The 19,341-nt window shown below is 44.9% G+C and overlaps 1 protein-coding gene across 1 annotated transcript in view; it reads right to left on the reverse strand.

Annotated features, from left to right (window-relative positions):
- TAOK1 (TAO kinase 1) overlaps positions 1–16,594 on the reverse strand; it is a 69,810-nt gene extending 53,216 nt beyond the window's left edge. The window contains exon 1 of the mRNA XM_065647498.1: positions 16,461–16,594. The gene's annotated coding sequence lies outside the window, so the exon portion shown is untranslated. The remainder of the gene's footprint in view (positions 1–16,460) is intronic.
- Positions 16,595–19,341: the final 2,747 nt, after the last annotated feature.

Below are 19,341 nucleotides of genomic sequence, written 5' to 3' on the forward strand. Positions count from 1 at the left end.
TTACCATAGTAACCAAATTCCTCAGAACATCAAATGTAATTTTTGTATCTAGTGTATTAGAACAAAATTATTAAGGTTACAAAGGCAAGCACTCCAAAATTAGATGGTGTCAGAATTCAGACTGCCATCTCCCTTGCCAACCCATCTTCCCTCCCCATCTCCCAGGCTCCCAAGTCACCTCTCCCGCAAACCCCCGGCTCCATTTCTCCACCAGCTGTAGCTCCTTCCTCTCCAACCCCTCTGCAGCCCCAGTTTGCACTTTACTCCTGTCCTGACATATTCTCATCTCTCCTTTCTCATCTGACTTTTATCCCTCCTGCATTCACACCAGGCGTTTTCCTCCTCCGCACTGCCTGGGTGCTCTCCAGGAATGATTCACCGAACGCGGGACAGAGATTCCCCACGGTCTAGGAACTGGAAACAACAGAAGCCTCTAGCCCAGGGTTGGAGCATCTTCAGCTGCTCTCGGAGGATAACTGCCTGCTCAGCACCAGGAGCTGCACAATACCTGAGCAACACATAGCGCTGCTTTACCCTCTTATTAATATTACCACTGCACATCGCACTGTAAGAGCACCCCAAGGGTCCCACTAAAGGATAAGCCCCTGTTCCAGGAGGTGTTTTGCGAATACAAAGAGAATCTGCATCTTGACAGAACCTGTATAAAACAAATTAACCTTTGTGCTTTACCTGCCTGTATCTCTATTTTATACATACATCACTAGGGGGAAGACGCATGCATGGAATGCTCAAGTGCTGTTTTCTCTTAACACCAGCATCTGCAAACACTATAGAAATGAAGAGTGGAATCCACTGCAGTGGAACATACCCACTAAATTCAGCAGATCTCTCCTTACAGGTTTACTAAAAAGTCCATCAAATCATAACCTTAGACATTCTGTTGCTTGTCTGCCTCTCCACCAGAAAGACAGGTTAAGTCGATACATCACTGTGCACACACAAATGGTAAATGACTACATATTTTCTCCAAAAACCTGCTTCAAAAACATTATCTGTCTCTCTTCTGGTTTCAGCAGTATTACTAATTGTCCTGAATACAAGGGATGAAAGAGGTAGGTCAGCATCTGCACCTGAAGCAAATACTTGGAACAGCCATTCAGAAACCAGGCCCACAAAGCAGGTTTTAATGCCCAAGGTCCATCAGGCTGACTCTTACTGGAGTATTTTTAAAAAATCTTCTCCTGTACATCAACTTCAGCTCCCAAGCAAGAAATACAGCACTTCCTCCTGGCCTGAAGTGAGGAGGAAAGCGCTTCAGTCGCTTGAACGTACCTAGGAAGCGTTAAAGTATTTTAAGACTGAAAAGGCAATTTCAGCTCAAGTAGGAACACATCCATCCTAAATTTGACAGAAAACTGTAATCAGAAATTGGTCTACTCCAACAGCACAGATCCAAACACCTTTACATTTCATGGGTTCTTTGTGTGCTCACGCACAAAGCCGCTTAATCCAGCTGTTCTCAGCAATCATTCACAAAAGCAAATGAATGAAAAAGAAATAATCAGCAACCATTTCCACTCCTACCCTTTAGTTGAGGTGAACAATAATTTGATTGCTTCCGTCGATGGACAAAACTATTTTCTGTGCCTTTAAATAAAAGGTTAATTGAGATACGGTAGAACCAGCTCTCACGCTTTCTGAAAACAAGGTTGTCCTGCCTGTTCCAAGGACTCCGGCCTCAGCTTTTGCATGAGGCAAGTGCGGCAGGGAGGTGCCAACGAGTGACTTTTCCAAGACTGACCCGATCTTTGAGAGACGTAGCGAAGGAATGGTGTTGCAAAGAAAAAGCCAATTTAAATAATCTTATACTTCTCCTTAGCATTCGGTCCTGGCAGGAATTAGTCTGGGCCTTGCTGGGCGGCGGCGCTGGCTGTCGCGAGGAGTCTCTGGCCTGCAGAAAGCAGTGGTTTGGTCAAAGCCAAACCGTGCTCCTAGGCACACAACCACACCACCTAACGAGGGATGGTAACTGCTGATGATAAAAACTACCACCCAGAGCCACAACCACACAGCACAGCTGGAACAGGATTAAGCTGTATGGTCTGAAGGGCTTCCTTAGGATTGTCTACAAGGATGTGACACAGGGGTCTGGCTCTGTCGGGGTATGGAAGTAAAGCAGCAGGGGACAAGGACGACCATGAGAATCGTCCCCAGAGAGCAGTGGAACAGACCTTGCCAAGGAGACATTAGAAATTTAAAAAAATAAATCACCTGCTGGTTTGGTTTGGTGGTGGTTTTATTTGTTTGGTTTTGTCTTGTTTTGTTTTCCAGAAACAGGGTTTGGGATTCTTTCTCGACAACACACAAACCGCTACGCTCTTCTTACATGACACCTCCCAGAGAGCCTCGCATTTCCCTGGAGAGTTTATCAAACATCTTTACACAAAACAAGAGAAGTTGGCTGCATCAGAGTTTCAATACTGTCACCATGTCTCTTCAGTTTCCTTTAAAATGCTCTTCTCCCTTGCAGTATAATACTTAAGAATCTGCCTTATACACAGCTACACCTGCAGTGAACTAGTCCTTATTCTGAGGCAGAAAAATCTGCAGCATTTTTCACTTAAATTTTAAGAAAACTTACAGAATTTTGAAAGAACACATGAGAGGACAATCGGTCATCACCTAAAATCCAGCTAAATTAATGACAGCTGTGCATGTTTAGATTTTATCACACCACAGATATTTTATACTGAGAAACTGTATTAGAAATTTTGTCTTGGTGAAAAGCAGAAGCTTCTACAAAGAGCTTTTCCTTTTGGGAGGGAAGCGAAGCGATGGTTTACACAGGGGCTGATGGCATTTAATTGTTGGCAAAAAGTAAAATAAAATCATCTCTCTGCAGTGAAGACCATTCATTCTGAAGCTGAAATATTATCAGTCTGTGGTATTCAAACATACTGTCCACGGAGATGGAAGAAAGCGGCTCACGGCTCCGGCCGCTGGTCTCGCAGCCTGCGGAGCGAGGACGGCTCTGCGGGACCAACCCGTCAGCTCCCCAGGATGGAAACCACACCGGCAACGGCTCCATTCACAGGGTCTTTGCCATTTCTGAGGTCTTACGCTGGGTCTGGAAAAGCGTGGAAAGACCAGAGGCCTGGTCACTAGAGATGGTACCCCATCTCCCCTCCTTTTTTTTTTCGTTTTCACTACGCTCTCCTAAGAGGACGTTATTCACGTGCCAAAACTCACAATGTCTCATCTGACCTACACGTTCATTACCAAGGCTTAGAAAGCACTGGCATTTGCTGAGCACTTGGTAGAGCTGCAGTAAACACTCTTACCTTACAAACATGTAAACTATGTGACTAAGAGGTGACCACACACGTTCACAGCAAGAACAGAAAGGTCTGACGGCCCAGTTCTTATGCCAACCACTAAATACACAGGGTCTGCGTTTCTTTTTCAAGCTTCACCCAGTGCCTAGCCTATTAAAATAAGGAACAGTATTATTTACCTATTTTATTATCTTCTATCTCAACAGAATTACAATTATCCCTAGACAGAGTGTTAAACCTTTGCAGAAGAACGGATAAGTCAGTGAATAACAGAATTATGACCACTGGTCCCAGTCTGCACACACGCGGGGGCTGAAGGCTGCCTCTGCTCCAGTGCCTGTTTACAGGCAGATGTTATCAAATTCCTTTCACATCTGTTTAGATTTCGGGAGACAAGTACCCACACCACTCACAAAAATACCCACCCTCACATCCTTTTGGTAGCCAACTATTTGAAGGGGCCCAGAGAAAGGAGGAGACACTCGCCCCTAGAAGCTGCTGGGAAGGGCACTGGGAGGGTGGAACAGCAGAATAATACAGGAAATGTTTGCACTATCGCAGTCTGCACTGCACCTACTCTAGGGATAAATAGAATTCCAATCTCCACAATCTCCCAAGGCTGTCAATCTGACACCTTTTGTGAATACTAAATTCACGCGTACAAAGAACTTTCTCCTTTGTAGGTTCTGAAACATCTCACATGCCGTTTCCTACTGGTAACTGAACAAGCAGCATAATTTCATACCTGGCAATTCGAAGCCTCTTTTTCAGCAGCCTGGAATAATGGATTACACCTTTTGTTTGTCAGTAGGAACAGATGAATAATAATAATAATTAAAAAACTAAACCAGTAAAGTTTCTAGCAACATTTCCTTTACTAAACTAAAATCTATTTGCTGACTGCTTCTGTTGGCTAATGAACAAAGGGAAAGTCAGGTGTCCATTTAATAGTTTTTAAGGATCTTGGATTTTTGCGCTAGGAAAGTAGGACAACCTCCTGATACCTTGGGCAGATACCGCCCTAACAAGCAACCAGCAAAAAGTGAGAACTGCTCCCTCATCGTGCATGCAGATTAGCCACACAGCCCAGCTGGACAGGGAGCTACTCAACATGCCCTGCCAGAAAACACTATTTACTTTTTGGACACGAGCTATAAAGAGCGACCAAGATGTCATTAGGGTTCCTGAACACAACGGGGCAAAGAGTATCAGCTCCAGTGTTGCTCGTTGCGCTGAAGTTCTTACTACATCTAGACCACCAACCTCTCCTCTCACAACCAGTTCTCAGTTTATAGTCTCCAAATACCTAAAAACACCTCTCTGCAGAGTATTTTGCAAAGTCATTTTGAGTGAGGGAACATCTAAAGCTCCAGCCTGAAAATTAATAAACCTGTCCGTGTTTATATGGGCCGTGTTGCTTAGTACAGCAAATAACCTGCGTGAAAGCTGCTGGGCCACAAAAGGGCTCCCAGAAAGAAGGAAGAACTCGGATACGCGTTTATATTAAATTTCGCAGGCTTGAACCAAAAAAAAAAAAAAAAAACCAGCCTGGTTCTATCAGTCCTGCAATTGGTTTTGGCTGCTCCTCTGCCCCTGGCCAGGGTGGAAAGCTGCTGCTGGTACTGCCATGGGATTTGCACAAACATCTGAGGCAGACGGGACAGTTCTCTGGTAGAAACAAACGCAGGTGTGACAAGAAGTCACCGTGCAGTGCTTATTCAAATATCTCCAAAATGGTAAAAAGCAGAGAAAGGTTACATTAAAAAAGATCCCTGAAGCAAGGAGGACTTCAGTATATACAGAATGTCCATATATTTGCATCTGGCACATAATATGCATCAAATCCAGCAAGGCAAGAAGTAGTTATTTTTGAGAACTGGATAGTAAGAACTGACAAGAAATATCTGTGCTTTTCTCGCTCTCTTTTTTTCTATTAAGCTAATTCCTGTTGTATAAAGTCAGCTTGAAAGCCCCTTTCAAAGAAAAAGTGGGAGGGGGGAGAGGAAGAATCAGATCTGTTTGTTTTTTCGCATTTGACATTCAGGTCTCGTCCCCCTGTTTTGTTTTCCCGGAGGACGCGGCGGCGGCACAGACCTCGCAGAATGATGATATCACACCTCCCAAAAAACCCCCAAACGGGAGGGAAGCGGCTTTCCCTCCACCACAACGACAGCTCTGCTTCTGGACAACTCAAAACTCAACGTGACCAAGGGCAAACGAATATCCAAGTCAGATCCCTAGCCCAGAGAGCAGCACATCCAGATGGGGATGGCGATGGTCCTGACGCATTCCAGGCCAGGCAGAATCAGTTAAAAGGTGTGTAGTTACTGTCTGCCTATAAAGATAACCTGAATGCTACGTTTTGTGCTTGTTTATGCCTGTTTTATTATTGCTTTTGAGTTACACAAGCAAGTGGCTTTTCCCATGATGAAACAAAGCAGAGCATAGCATGTTTAAGTCGCTGTAAATTGGAAAATACTCTTACTTCGAGGCTTTATAAAGTTATTTCTTCCATATGAGGGAAGCATTCTAAGCAGCATCTTTCTGGCAGAGCAAGCGCATGCGCTACAGCAGAGACAGAGGAGCGGGAGGTGCGTGTGCACGGAGACGGCAGCACCTGCAGAGGGATAAAAACGCCTTTTGCAGCAAAGAGGCATTCGTACCTTGTCTGTGTTCATTAAAACTCAGGCGAGGCCCATGCCAGAGCACGTGAACTGACTGCTCCATGTCACAAGGAGATTTACCCTTCATGTGATACCTGAACTCAACAGATTGACATGACTGGCAAGCTCAGAAATCAGAGGTTTTGAGTGAGAAATAGGTGCAAAAGCTTGGAAGCAAATCTCCAGGATGCTTCTTGGGGATTCAAGACACCAAACTAGATGGTACAAGAATGTTTTTCTTGCTCCTAACAATTTATGACTTAATTTCAAACAGTAATGACAAAAACCAGCAAAGAAATTTAAAAAAAAAAAATATAAAAAAGGAGAATTATGGAAGGGGAAGATATTAAATAGCCAGTGTCACATGGTTCCACTGATAGCTACTGAACAGCACAATGGTGACAAATAATTTGATAGCTCTTTGCTGCGATTTTTTAGGAATTAAATACAAAATTAAGGAGATTGCCGTCTCTATCTTATGCACAAGCTAATCAGTATTAGCAGCCTGCTCAATTCAGACAGAACACTAATAATTACTCAAAGCAGCAAAACAAACATAGCCTCGCTATTAACTTAGGGACAACGCTCCAACAATAACATCAACTAACCAGGTATCGTTCTCAGATCTTGTCCAGAAAAAGATTTTTTAAAAGATGCCATTGTCCAGGATCTCTCCCACCTCCCAAGTCCTGTTACTACTATTCATCATCTACCTTGAGAAATTCCGGTGTAACAAATAGTTGATTTCAGATAAAATGCAATTACAGATTTCTGTGAAGCAGCTGAAGTTTTCTCTAGAGTTTGACTTTAAGACTTTCAACAGTGAAACAGTAAGACACTGGAATATGCTATCTAAATATCTCAATCTCCTGCCACGATGACTAACAAGAAAGAAAATGAGACATGCAACTGCCATTAGGGAAGCATCAAAAGGAGGTGGTGACTCTACTTGGAGAAGGAATTTTACTCTTAAGTTTGAAGTCCAAGATCTGTGGCATCATGCAGGCCCAGTGCAGCGTGCAGAGTCCTGCTGGGATCACTCTGGAGACCAGTCAGGACAGACGGACAGTGACCATCTCTCTAATTTTCTGTTTATGTATGTACAGAAGGTATTTTAGTGGTGAGACCGTATGTGTCACGTCCTTAGAAATGCTAATCACGAGCATGAACTCACATACAGAAAACCCCTAAATCAGCAGGTGCTCGATGCCTCCAAACCAGAAAATAAGCAGACAAGTAGAATCACAACTCACACCATCCTCTCCTTCCACTCATGCTGCTCGTACCACTCATCCTAGTTCCTATCATCCTTGTTTCCCCAACACCTATGTAAATAGGCAGGTAGATTTTGCAATGCACATGATAAACAGGTACAAACTATTTCAAACCGGCACGGGTAGCATAAGTTCCAAAGCCGAAAGCAGATCTTGGAGAAAACTTGCTAAATTTCATACTCCATGGCTGTGGCAACATTGAATAAAGATCCCTCAGAAAACCAAGGTTCCAAAATATAGAGCACTTCCACACAGGGACTCAAAGTTTTTATGCTTTTGGGGTTATTCTAGTTCAAAAATAACATGACCGAAGCAACAAAAACCTTAGTTTTATTATTTCCAAATGAGCCCTAGCAATTTTACTGCATAAATGTGCTTTAAATGAATATTGACACTGCAAACTTCTCTGCAGAGACTGTTAAGGTAGAATCTAGATGGAATTTACTCGTGAGGAGCTGAGCAATGGCTCGTTCAGCACCGCTCACAGATCCCTGACAGGGACGGGGGATCGAAGCTCTTCCCTCCCTGTGTGCCCATGAGAACACATTCAGCTTTTCACAGAAAACAGCCGCGTGTGTTTGCATCACACAGTAACCAGACCCTAAGAAGATGTGAGATGCAGCTGTAGTAGGGGCTGCACAAACAGGATAAAACAATACTCTCTGCGTCCACGGATCTCCATAAGGATGTCCAGACAATTCCCAAGTCTTGCAATTATTTTTACTTAGGAGAGCAGTCCCTAGTTATCCTTGCACATGACTGATTCCCAAATGAAAATACTTAAGTTTGTTGTTCATCAGGTTAAAGGATTGGCCTGCGATGCATTAAAGGCCCCTTTCAGATTTATTTTGAAAAATAAAAACCAAAAAAAAGTCAGGCACCAAGTCACATCATAGTCACATATATTACAAATTTCAAGATTTAGCCAGCTGATTCATGAACAGCACTAAATTACCATTACGATAAGAAAAATCTACATAGTGCTCATATGATGAAGCAACGACCAAAAAAATCCCCTGCATTATTAGTAGGGCAGCCAGACTTTCAGGACGAGATCTGGGACGGTGGTGCTGCCAAACGCGGAGGCCTGTGCTGTTCCATCCGCACACAGAAAATGCAGCATCTCCTCCACTTCCCAGCCCAGGAGGTACCGCGGTCCCGCGGTCAGACACTAACTGGGGACCTGGGGGACAAATTCTTCTACCTGTGTCACCAGCTACACTCGGCAAATCACTCACTCCACCTGCACTTCAGCATCTCCACCTTGTAAATGTGAAAAATAAATACGCATCCATCATTCGTTTAAAATACCTTGAGCTTTATGGATGAAATTAAGAACTGGGAATTACTATTATTATGCTGCCAACTCAGAGAAAAGTATAAAAACATCACATATGTAAGATAATATTTCTGTGTTACAGCTTACTTAAATTTCTATTTGTGTATTAATATTTTATTTCTCATCATATTAATATTAATGACAGCTATTGCTATTTAAACATTAAAATATTTGTAATACCTACAAAAAGCACAGTGATTATACTGATTTCTAGTCACTAAAGTAATTAGTTTTCAATACCAGAGAGTGTGATGGGAAGACTATTCAAATGAGGATCACAGACCCTGGTACTGGACCAGCCACTGTGGGAAGAGTCCAGAGCCCCAAGTGATGGTCAAACGGCAGAGTCACCCACAATCACCAATTCCCACAAGACAGGAAAATACAAGATACTTAAAATAACGCGTGAATTAATATTTTCAAGACACAGGGGATATTTAAGAAAAAGCACCTACCATTAAAATATTTTGGAAAGTGTAGGGACTTTTCAAAAATATTTTTTAAAAAAAAACAGTGTGCATCAAAAACTCCATGACAAATAGCTTTCAATAAATAATTATTTAAAAGTTCTTTACATTCTTTTGACTAATTGTGAGCTACTGAAGGTAAAACACGTTCTTTATAAGTAAACTATTTTCATGCTAGTCTAGTATCCAAAGCACTTTGCTTGTTATTGTCAAATCAGGAACAAATCTTTTGCCCAATCTTGTTTTTGCGAACAAATTTAAAATGTCAGTATTGCAATGAAATGGAAAGTAATGGTGAGGATGAGAACTTGCTTCTTTCCATAACATTTTATTTTGGATAAAAAGCATGAGTATAGACCTCTCCTTAAGCACAGCTTATTTTCGTGTTTGGGACTCCGCACTTTGCCTTCCCAGGCAGCAACAGAGTGAAATTTTGCAGACTCTGGTCAGTTCAGGACTGCTGTGTAGGTTCATCTGGTAAGAATGTGGTCAACTTCTGAGCTAGTGGCCCACAGCAACACCTTCTGATAGCGGGAGGGGGAAACCTCTGCAGCGATTGTCATGCGATCAGCTAAACTCAGACCGAGCATCCTCAGGAAGCCCCTTTCCTCCAGGGCTCTGGGCGCTTGGTGTGGCTTTTGGAATGGAGATGTTCTGGGATTCTTCTGCCCATGTATTGTGTCAAATGAAGGGAAAATAATCCTCCACAAATAACAGATGATCAGCATTCAGATGGGTTCGCCTGCATTCTTGCTGCAGAACGGGCAGGTCCCAGCAAGAATTAACAGGAGGTTCTACCACACACCTCCAGCCAGCGACTAACCTAGTTTAAAATACTTCAAAGCATGGGTTAGAGGGGGGTTTGTGTGGAAAGGGAAGAAGAAAAATTAAGCCAAAAACCCAGGTAAGAGTTCAGGGTTTGCCTGTATGGCAAGCAACCCATAATAAAAATGGAGCTTGGCATTCTTAGTAAGGCACTGCCTCTGAAGTGTATCGTTATTTCCTTCCCAACTTTGATACGTGCTTCTGAAAGCCAACACAGAATTTTGTGAAGGCCTAGGTTACCCTCTTTTATAATTAAAATTGAAAACGTTCATAAAAACCTCAATCTAGGAGCCTGCCGACATACTAGGATACACTGAGCAAGCATAAAGTGGGGTTTGTACCAGTTCAGTTGATGCCAGGGAAAATCATATCACTGCAACACAGTTAAGTCTTTACGGGTGGTGAAACCACATTACTACAGTTAGTCTGGTACATAATTCTCAAGACAAGACTTCAAGGTGCAAAGAGTAATAAAAAAGGCCACCGAAATACAGTGGGGTGGTGGATTTAGAGGCAGATGATCAGGTGCTGTGCACAGATGCTGTGCTCCTTGTGACCTTTGCAGAGCTCACCTGGGGCACAGGGCCACATCATACACAAATAGATTTCACACCCAGCATTTAACTAGTTTGCTATCTAGGCCAAGAAACAGTTCTGGAACATATTTAACACAGTTTAATTGCATCAAATAATGGCTGGCCCAGAACTGATTTTAACAACTGTCAACTGTTCTTTGGAACAGGCAAAGCCAAAAAGCAAAGCTCACGGCGTACAGTTTGGGGGGAACAGAGCTGACCCAAACATCCAGAGCAGCAGCAGCAAAGCACATTGAAATCCCGTGATCTTTATTCAAGTTGGGTTACAAGGAAGCGGGAACTGGGAGGAGCTGGTGCTAGTGACAACTGCGAGCCAGAACTGAAGAAGAAACATGTTGCACTACCACTGGGTCACAGCTTGAGAAATCCTAATAACTGATGGTTTCCCATGGAGAAAGTTACTGCACTACTTACTGTCTACTCATGGCCTATTTGAGAAACCGCTTTAGCAAAAATAACCTCTCTTCTCATCTCCTCGGCTCGGGGAGGGAGTGACAGGCACCAATTAAAAGGGGACTGAGGCGGGCAGTAAGAATTGCATATTAAGGGGAGGGAGGCAAAAATAACAAACACGTGCAATACCGCATGCGATTCTTTCCAAGAAATCCCAATACAACAATTCTCTGGGAACAGGCTCATGGATCTGTTATTGCCTTTGAGCAGCGGTTTGTCAGGGAAGAGGAAGGATTGCTGGATGCTTGGAAAACTGACTGAACACATGGATGGGGAACAAGCCAAAAACTGCTACAAGAAATGTTCCCTACCCTTTCAACATACTTGCATTCACATATTCCACTTTCCCATGCTCCTGGATCCCAAAGCTTTCCACAGGTTAGGAATCAGCCAGATCAGAATGAACTGAAGCTGAACCAGTGATGCAACGAGAACTAAAGGATCTAACCCCTCAAAAACCAAGTCTACTGATGCTCAGTGAATTGCAGCGGACTGAACGGGGCAGGGGGGGCAGAAAAAAAGGGGGATCTGAAGTTTATCTGAACTAAGCGAAAGGCTGAAAGCAACTTTATTCACATATTTTAAGAATTTAGGTATATGTTGGCTTTCAGTCTGAAAGCTATAAGCAAGAATCTCCGAGATTAACAGGAAACATCAAAATTTACTTTTCCAACATGCCTTGACATCACTGACATGCAGCGAAAGCTTCAAACCAAGTTCACAGGCATCATTCAGCCCCATTTGGATAGAAGGCTGTCCTGTAAACATGCTACACTTGATGCGCGTAGGAGAAAACTGTTTTTATAAAATTACATCTCACTCTAAAGAAAACATTTGCATGGCTGTAGCCAGGACTGTAATAAGGGTCAGTGGAAGACCACAGGCACAGAAAAATGCAGAGCCTGCCAGCTTTAGAGTTCCGTGATTTTTACTTCTTTCCTCAAGATCTAAGTTTTCCCCAAAACAAAACATTTCTAGCCTTTTCCATTCTAAGGACAATACTCAATATGTAAATCTCATGCTGTCACCCCATCCTGACCTCTAGAGAAAAATCAAAACTGTTTCTAGCCAAGCAATATAGCAGGCAAAACTATTAGCTACTGTCCACTCCTATTAAGAAGTCATCATCACTGTAACTCGCGTTGGGCTGTCCTCACCGGACCGCTAAGAGAGGGAAAAACCTCATCTCCAGGCTACAACGTAGGTGCGTAACTAATTCTGCGTAGCTGGGCTCCGCAAGCTCTGATTAAACTGGAGAAACTTTTCTGTTTAAACAAAACTTATTGCTGCTTTTGCTATTTCATGCTAGGTTTACAGTGGCTACCTTGCCTTTTCTTCCGGCAAAGAAAACAAGATTTGGCAGGATGTAAAAAAAACAAAAAAAAAAATTGTCAAGAGTACAACGCTTTAGTTTCTCACAAAGTATTAGAAGTTCTCAATAGCTTCCCTTTGGTAATTAAAAAAATACTGTCATTCCAATGATCACCAAATATTTGTTTAAAAACCACTTCTGGAGCACCATTGTCTTCTCTAATGTCCATTGTGTTTCTAAAGACCTTTGGAGAGTTCGTCTTCCTCCATGTTTTGTACTGTAAATGGGCACTTAGACAAGGAGGGGGGAATACAGTGTCTAAAAGCCAACTATGCTTTTAAGCAGCTCTCCATCCTTTCCCCTTGTTTTGTGCACACTTTTCTCCCCTCAGACACTTTGCACTTCACCTCTGATTTCATGTTTTTGTATTTCAAGTTCTGCTTTCACAGGAAGGACTCCGGTCCGCAGCTCTGCACAGCTGAGCTCCCTCTGGAGCTCCACATGAGGGGATTAGTGGTTTTCTGACCACTTTATCCATTGGATTTCTTCTAGAGTCTTCTCCACACAGAATCAATTTGTGATGAGCAACCCCTCAGTATGTCAAAGAACAATGAAAACAAGGAATCTTGAAACCCAACTGCTACAAGTTTAGGAAAAGGTGTCACCGACCACCTCTGTCTCCATTTCTCTTTGAAGAAGCTGCAGTTCCACGGCAGCACAAAATAATGGAATTGGTGGCTGCCCAGGCCCTCGTGCTGTCTCTGAGTCCTTTCAGGTCACCAGCCTGGCACAAAACTCTTCGCGTTTTTCCTTATATTTTGCTTTCTGCTGGTGTGGCTCAGCACAGGAATGACATAGACGGAAAAGCAGGTGGAGGATGGGACCACGCACCCAAATCAGCTTCTAGCGCAAGAGGAACTCGCCAGCAAGCACCAGACCACACAGCTCGGGGTTTCGTCCTGCGTCATGTCGGTCAGGAATGAGCAGCTTGTGGAGATGAGTAAGACACATTCAGGAGCCATAAAAGAAAGGACAGCCGCCAGTCCCAGAACATACCAAGTCGGGCCTCTCTGTCCTGCTATAGGCGAGCTTGTCCCAAACACGGTTCACTGAGGGAGGACACTGTGCCACCCTTAACCAAACCCTGTTAGACCCAGGGTCACTTTCTAATTCAGACGTGGTTCTAGGTCGGAGTTGAAGTTAAGCTCTTCCCTTTGTCCAGGTTCACAAAAGCAAATAAAACTAAAAATCTTCATGTTCTACAGCATAATTGAACAGAAAAAATGTAAGGGCCACCCATAAGCTCTGTAATTCCAAAGACAAGAGCCTGGGTCGCCACTGGTAATACCAAAGATTTTTATGGTTTCCAGTGTGCACTTCAACATAACACTATGTTATTTACATGATTTTAATATGAACAGAAACACAACATAAAACATTTCTAAGATAGGATCTTCGTGATTACGCAAGTGTCTCCAAAATACACTGAGAACAGAATAAGACAAGTGATATTTATCATAACTTCCTTACCACTTCTGGATCACAGATCGTCAGACCAACCCTAAACATTTTATTTGACAGAACGTCTATACTGTCAAACTCATATGAGGCGCATGACTGTAGTCTCTACTCTGTTGGGTCAGAAGTATATCCTTGCAGAAGAGAGAGAGGAGAGACAACAGCAGCAAGACATCCAGTCTATCTTTGCTAGAAAGAGAATTAGCACCTGAAAAAAAGTACCTGGAAACCACCTAATGCTCCTGTTGAGTGTGTGAGGGTTGTGTCAAAGTGGAACTCCCTACCAGTGTCAGCCACCTACAACATCTTTAAAACAAATCTCTGAATTCACTCCCATATCTATTGTTCTCTACAAAACATCCTCATTGCAGGAAATCCACTATGAGGATACATCTGAAGATGTAATTATTAGTGTGATATTTGCTTCTCTTCTAATGTATCTCACCAAGCATAAAAACTGAGCTTGTCTTACAACTCATTAAAAATATGTTATTCTGGTGAGAAAAACTGATGAATTATAATGGATAAGCAAAGATGAAAGCTGTACAAATGGAAATGTTATTTAGATGGAAGTAAACATTTAAAATTCTCCAGCTTAGTTTACACCAGATTATAATGGAAGGACATTTGATAAATAACTTTTTCCCATAGCCTAACATGAGGCCTAAGTCACCTTATCCGTACATAATTTTAACGCCAACATCTGGTCCTCTACATGCAGCACTTAATTTCAGCCTAGTTAAAAAGAAAAAAAATCTCAAACTATCCAAGGAGTTTTTACTTCAGGCAGTTGTTTTTCAACAGGATTAAATTTAATTTAAGCTCTTCTACCAGAACTACTTTCTCTTCAGTTAGACATTCTTAACAGGGGAGAAAAACATTCTCTCAAGTTCAAAGGACAAATTAAGGTTCAAGTTTATCAATGTATTTGAGGCTACAGATAAAAGGAAGAGGAGTCCTAAAAATGGCAAACGCACCAGTCAGAACTAGGCCAATGTTGTGGAGAATCTAATATGAAGGCTCGAACCAATCGTTGATTAGGTTTGCCCTTGGACATAAGTAGCAAAAACTATGACACACTCACTATGAACAGACACAAAGGCAAGGAAAATGTAGGCTCCAAGTAGTTGCAAGAAAAACGTATCTAAAATCATGTTTATTGCAACAGAAGTTGTTATTCTGTAATCCTGAAATATGAAAACAAACCTTCACTTGTGTCAAAATATATCACAGTTTTCCACCATGTTTTCACTATTATGATGTGCTCTCTACTAAAGCTTTTTTCAGACACTGAAGATCTGAACTATACTAACCAACAATATATATATACACATAGCATTAGGGATGGTATTTTGGGAACATTTCATTTGAAGCATTCCAAACTGATAACCTTTATCCAAATACACAAAACAAGAGCCATCTCAAATGCACTATAAATAGCATTAATAGTAAAGAATCAATAACATCCAAACCTTTAGGTAACATCTTATTAATCCGCCTTTGGCATGCATGGACGCACTGCTGTAAGGGCTCTCAAAATGCAATAGCCAAAGATGAAGGACACAATTTGTTCAACTAGCTAATGCAACTGCTATTTAACCAACTTGGCCACTAAAATGCCACCTAATGAAATATTCCATACCATGATAAGCAGCGGAGACAAGCACGGTAAACACGATGCATTTTTCTAAAGAAAATACATGCAAGTCCTCAAGGCTAATACCGTTCTGTCATCTTTCCTAAGACATATAAAGATCTACATTCGACAACAACCATTTTAATCCTTGGTTCCCCCCCCCCTCATTTCTTGTACCGCGCCCAACACAATGGTACAACTGCACATTACAGCACCCAGGTATTGCGTTTATATTTATTTCTGCTTTCACAGTGACAAAGGTGAACCCTAATGCTCCAAAGCTGCTTGCAGCAAAGCAGGCTGAACGATATTTCTAAAGACAAGCCCACACGCGGGTTACAGAGATCTAGCCTCCATGAGATGTTTTAATCTGACAAATTAAAATGGTTGGGAAACGCTATGTGGCTAACGGAATCGGCCGCCACATGCATTGCTGAGGGGATGCAATAAAAAAAAAAAAAAAAAGGTCTTTAAAATAGGTCACTTTCATCCAAATCCCACACCAGCACCGCATAAAAATGGTATTTACACTGAAAACTCACCACTTGGGGAGAAGCGAGGGGTAGGGAAGAGAGCTCGGGGGGAGGAGGGAAAAAAAAGCGGGGGGGGAATAAAAAAAAAAAAAAAAAAGAGGGCAGGAATCCGCGGCGGTCTCAGAGGGACCCCCAGCCCCTCGGGGGCTCCGGGCTCGGCCGCCGAAGCCCCCGCAGCCGCGCAGACAAAAAGGGCCCGAAGCGCAGGGCACGCCTGGCCGGGGGGAGCCGGAGCCCGGCCCCGGCCCTAGGCCTCTGGCGGCCCCTGACAGCGCCGGCCGCGGGGAACACCCCGCCGGCCGCGGCCGCCCCTCCGAGGGAAGCGCCATTTCGCCTCCCGCTCCCCCGCCGGTGCTCAGCGCCCGCCGCCGGGGCCGAGGGAGGCGGCAGCCCCGAGTCCTGCGGCACTGCCGCAGAGCGCGGCGGGGGAGGCGCCGGCCCCACCGGGCCGCTCCCCCCCCCCCGCCTTCCTCTCCCTCACCGCTCCCGGGGGCGCCCCCGCCGCCGACCCGCCCCGGCCGAGCCCCCCGCCGCGATGCCCGCCTTACCCTCCGCCGCAGCCGGGCTGGGAGCGCCGGTCGGCCCCCCGCGGAGGACGAGGAGGAGGAGCGGGGCAAGGGGCGGCGGCCCCGCGGGGGGAGGCGCCCCCGGAGGGGCGTCGGGCCCGGCCCCCGCGGGTGCCCGGGCGCGGCGGGCACAAAGGCGGCGGGGCACGGCACCTAAGATGGCAGGGCAGGCGCGGCGGAGCGCCCAGCCGCCGCCGCCTGGGCCCCGCTCGCCGAGCCGCGGCCAGGCCGCGCCGCGCCGCGGGGGCACGGCGTGCGGGAGGGCGGGCGGCGCCGGCCGTGCCTGCCGCGGCGGAGCGGGTCCCTCGGCCGGGCCGCACCGCGCCGGGATGGCTGCCTGCCTGCCTGCCGCCTCCCCTCAGCGCCGCCCGGGCTCCGGCTCGCTCCGCCGCCGCCGCTCCGCGCTGCCCGCAGCCAGCGGCCCCCGCCCGCCCCTCTCGCGAGACTTCGCCGCCCTCTTCCCCCCCCCGGCACCGCGGGAGGCGGCAGTTGGGGAAGGCGGGGCCGTGAGGGGGCGGCCGGGGGGCAGTTGTGGGGCGGCCGGGCTGAGAGGGGCTGTGAGAGGCGTTGGCGTGAGGGGCGGATTGCGGGGCACGGCCAGGGCGATGCGGGGGGTAGTTCGGGCCAGGGGGCTCTGAGGGCGAGGAGGGAACCGGGAGGGGCCGTGAGAGATACAGAGAGGGGAGTGTGAGGGAGAGGGTTTGGGGGAGCCAGAGAGGCCTGGGGGAGAAGATGGTTGGGGGGTGCTGCTGAGGCCACAAGAGCCCAGCACGGCTGCTGGGGGCGGGAGGCTTGAGGGGGAATGGGGAAACTGAGGAAAGGCGTGGGGAAGCTTAGCTGGGGGCTCTGGGGAGGAATGGGGGGGAGGAGAGCTTGGGGACGTGGCAGGTGGGGCCTGGACACGGGCAGCGAGATGAAGAATGATGGCAGGAGAGAGGCCTGGGGGCAGGTGTGGCGGAGAGGGTGGGTTTGGGCCAGGCCGGCGGGGGCTGTGGATGGAGCCGCCTTGCTGGCTGGGAGCAGCTCAGCTCCGGGCGGTGACCCCAGGAGGTGGTAGGTGTCTGAGGTGGTAGGTGTCTGAGGTGGTAGGTGTCTGAGGTGGTAGGTGTCTGAGGTGGTAGGTGTCCGTGTGTGCTAGCGCTTGTGCAACTGGCCTGACCAAATGGGTGCAGTTCAGAATGTCTGCGCTTGGCCAAACTGTATCCAGTTTATTGCCAGAAGAGGCGGGGGGGGGAAAAAAATCTCACAGGTCAAGCACATGGCCTCTTGAGCTGTAGTCTTGGCTCTCGCTGGTGGGTTTTGAACTTGGTGGGTTGTTGAACTTTTGTGTGCTTTGGTGTCTTTATCTATGAATTAGAGGTAATGTTGGCTCCATGTGGGGATTAATTATTGCATCTTGTAGTCATGTATTTGTTTATTTGTTTTTACTACAGATTACAGCTGGAGGAATTCTAAGCAGCCCACCTCTTCTTGTCATGGTGTTGAAGTGCATTGTGCTCCTGTCTGAACAGAGGAAATCACTGAGGTCAGTCTCCCTTGTGTTTATAGTTGCTTTCCCTTTCAGAAGTATGGGGGCAAGGAATCATCAAAATAACAATTGGTACCGGCATCCTGATAATAAATTAACAGAAACAGCTACATAAGACACAAAGTTTGTGAAAGGTGTGTTTGTAGAGATTGCTTCCACTTTTAAATTCAAGATTATACCTGAAGGGACAGTGTTCTTGGTTATAAAGTACCCTGCAAATATTGACAGTTTTGAGGTGTCCCCAATATGAAATAGTACAATTCTATAAATCCAGTATTGCTGATACTGCTGCAATAAAACAAATGAAACAAACTTCCATCCTATTTTCCTATAAACTAATGGATATTTTGCATCGTAAGAAGGTTTTGTATCCAGTAGGCATTGAGGATGAAGCTGGATGCTATTTATGTAAACTTTGCATTTACCTTCAGACAAGCAGAGCTACTGGGGCTTGTTTAACCTGGAATGGGGAAACCAAAGGAATGTTGAGAGCAAAGGTTGGCTGTAATAATTGTGGACCGCATCTAGAGTTTTGCAAACTTGACGCATAGTTTGATACTTGAGTCTTTTCAAATTGCAATAGGAAAAGACAAATGTGGATGACTTCAAACATATGTTGTTGTAAGTATTGGGAGAGGCAAACTAAAGGTTTATCTGATTATCTCAACCTTGAAGTTGGCAGCTATGGCTGGAAACTTGGTTTCATTCATCTGCCAACAATATTTGTAGTGTATCGTTTGACAAGTTAAAAGGCATTTTTGTAATGGCACAAAAATAAAACCATCTACTTTCTGAAACTACAGCTTTTGTCTTCTAAAATAATATGGGTTTGGAAGCATGCTTCTGGGGAAATTAAGGACATACTTGCAAGGTAAATATTTGTGTTTTCAAATGCTAGAACAATGGTGTTTAACACAAATCTGCTCAGCATGGCCTATCAATATAAATGTGGTTTTATACTTGTTTTGTCAAATTTTGGGTATAGTTTGCTTTTGATGATGGGAGAACTAAATGGAGAAGTAAGAGGGCATGATCTGCCCAGGGTGTCATAAGGCAGAATTAAGAATCAGGTTCTTCTGAATCTTAATCTTGTACTACTTTTTGCAGACAAATTGCCTTTAAATTTCATGAATTATGAGAGTAAAAGCTTCAGATATTGAGGTCCATGGCACTAACCCATTAAATGCCAGCTCAAAATTCTGAAGGAACAGAGAGTATGAAAACTACAATGTTTATTGTCGCCAGCTAAACTAAATAGGTGCATTTTAGCATGCTTTTCTAGCCCTGTGCTATTAGGTATGCTCTTGCTGACTTCTCTGATGATCATAGTAGGCA

Source organism: Caloenas nicobarica, chromosome 17 (assembly GCF_036013445.1).
Source record: "Caloenas nicobarica isolate bCalNic1 chromosome 17, bCalNic1.hap1, whole genome shotgun sequence".
NCBI lineage: Eukaryota > Metazoa > Chordata > Aves > Columbiformes > Columbidae > Caloenas > Caloenas nicobarica.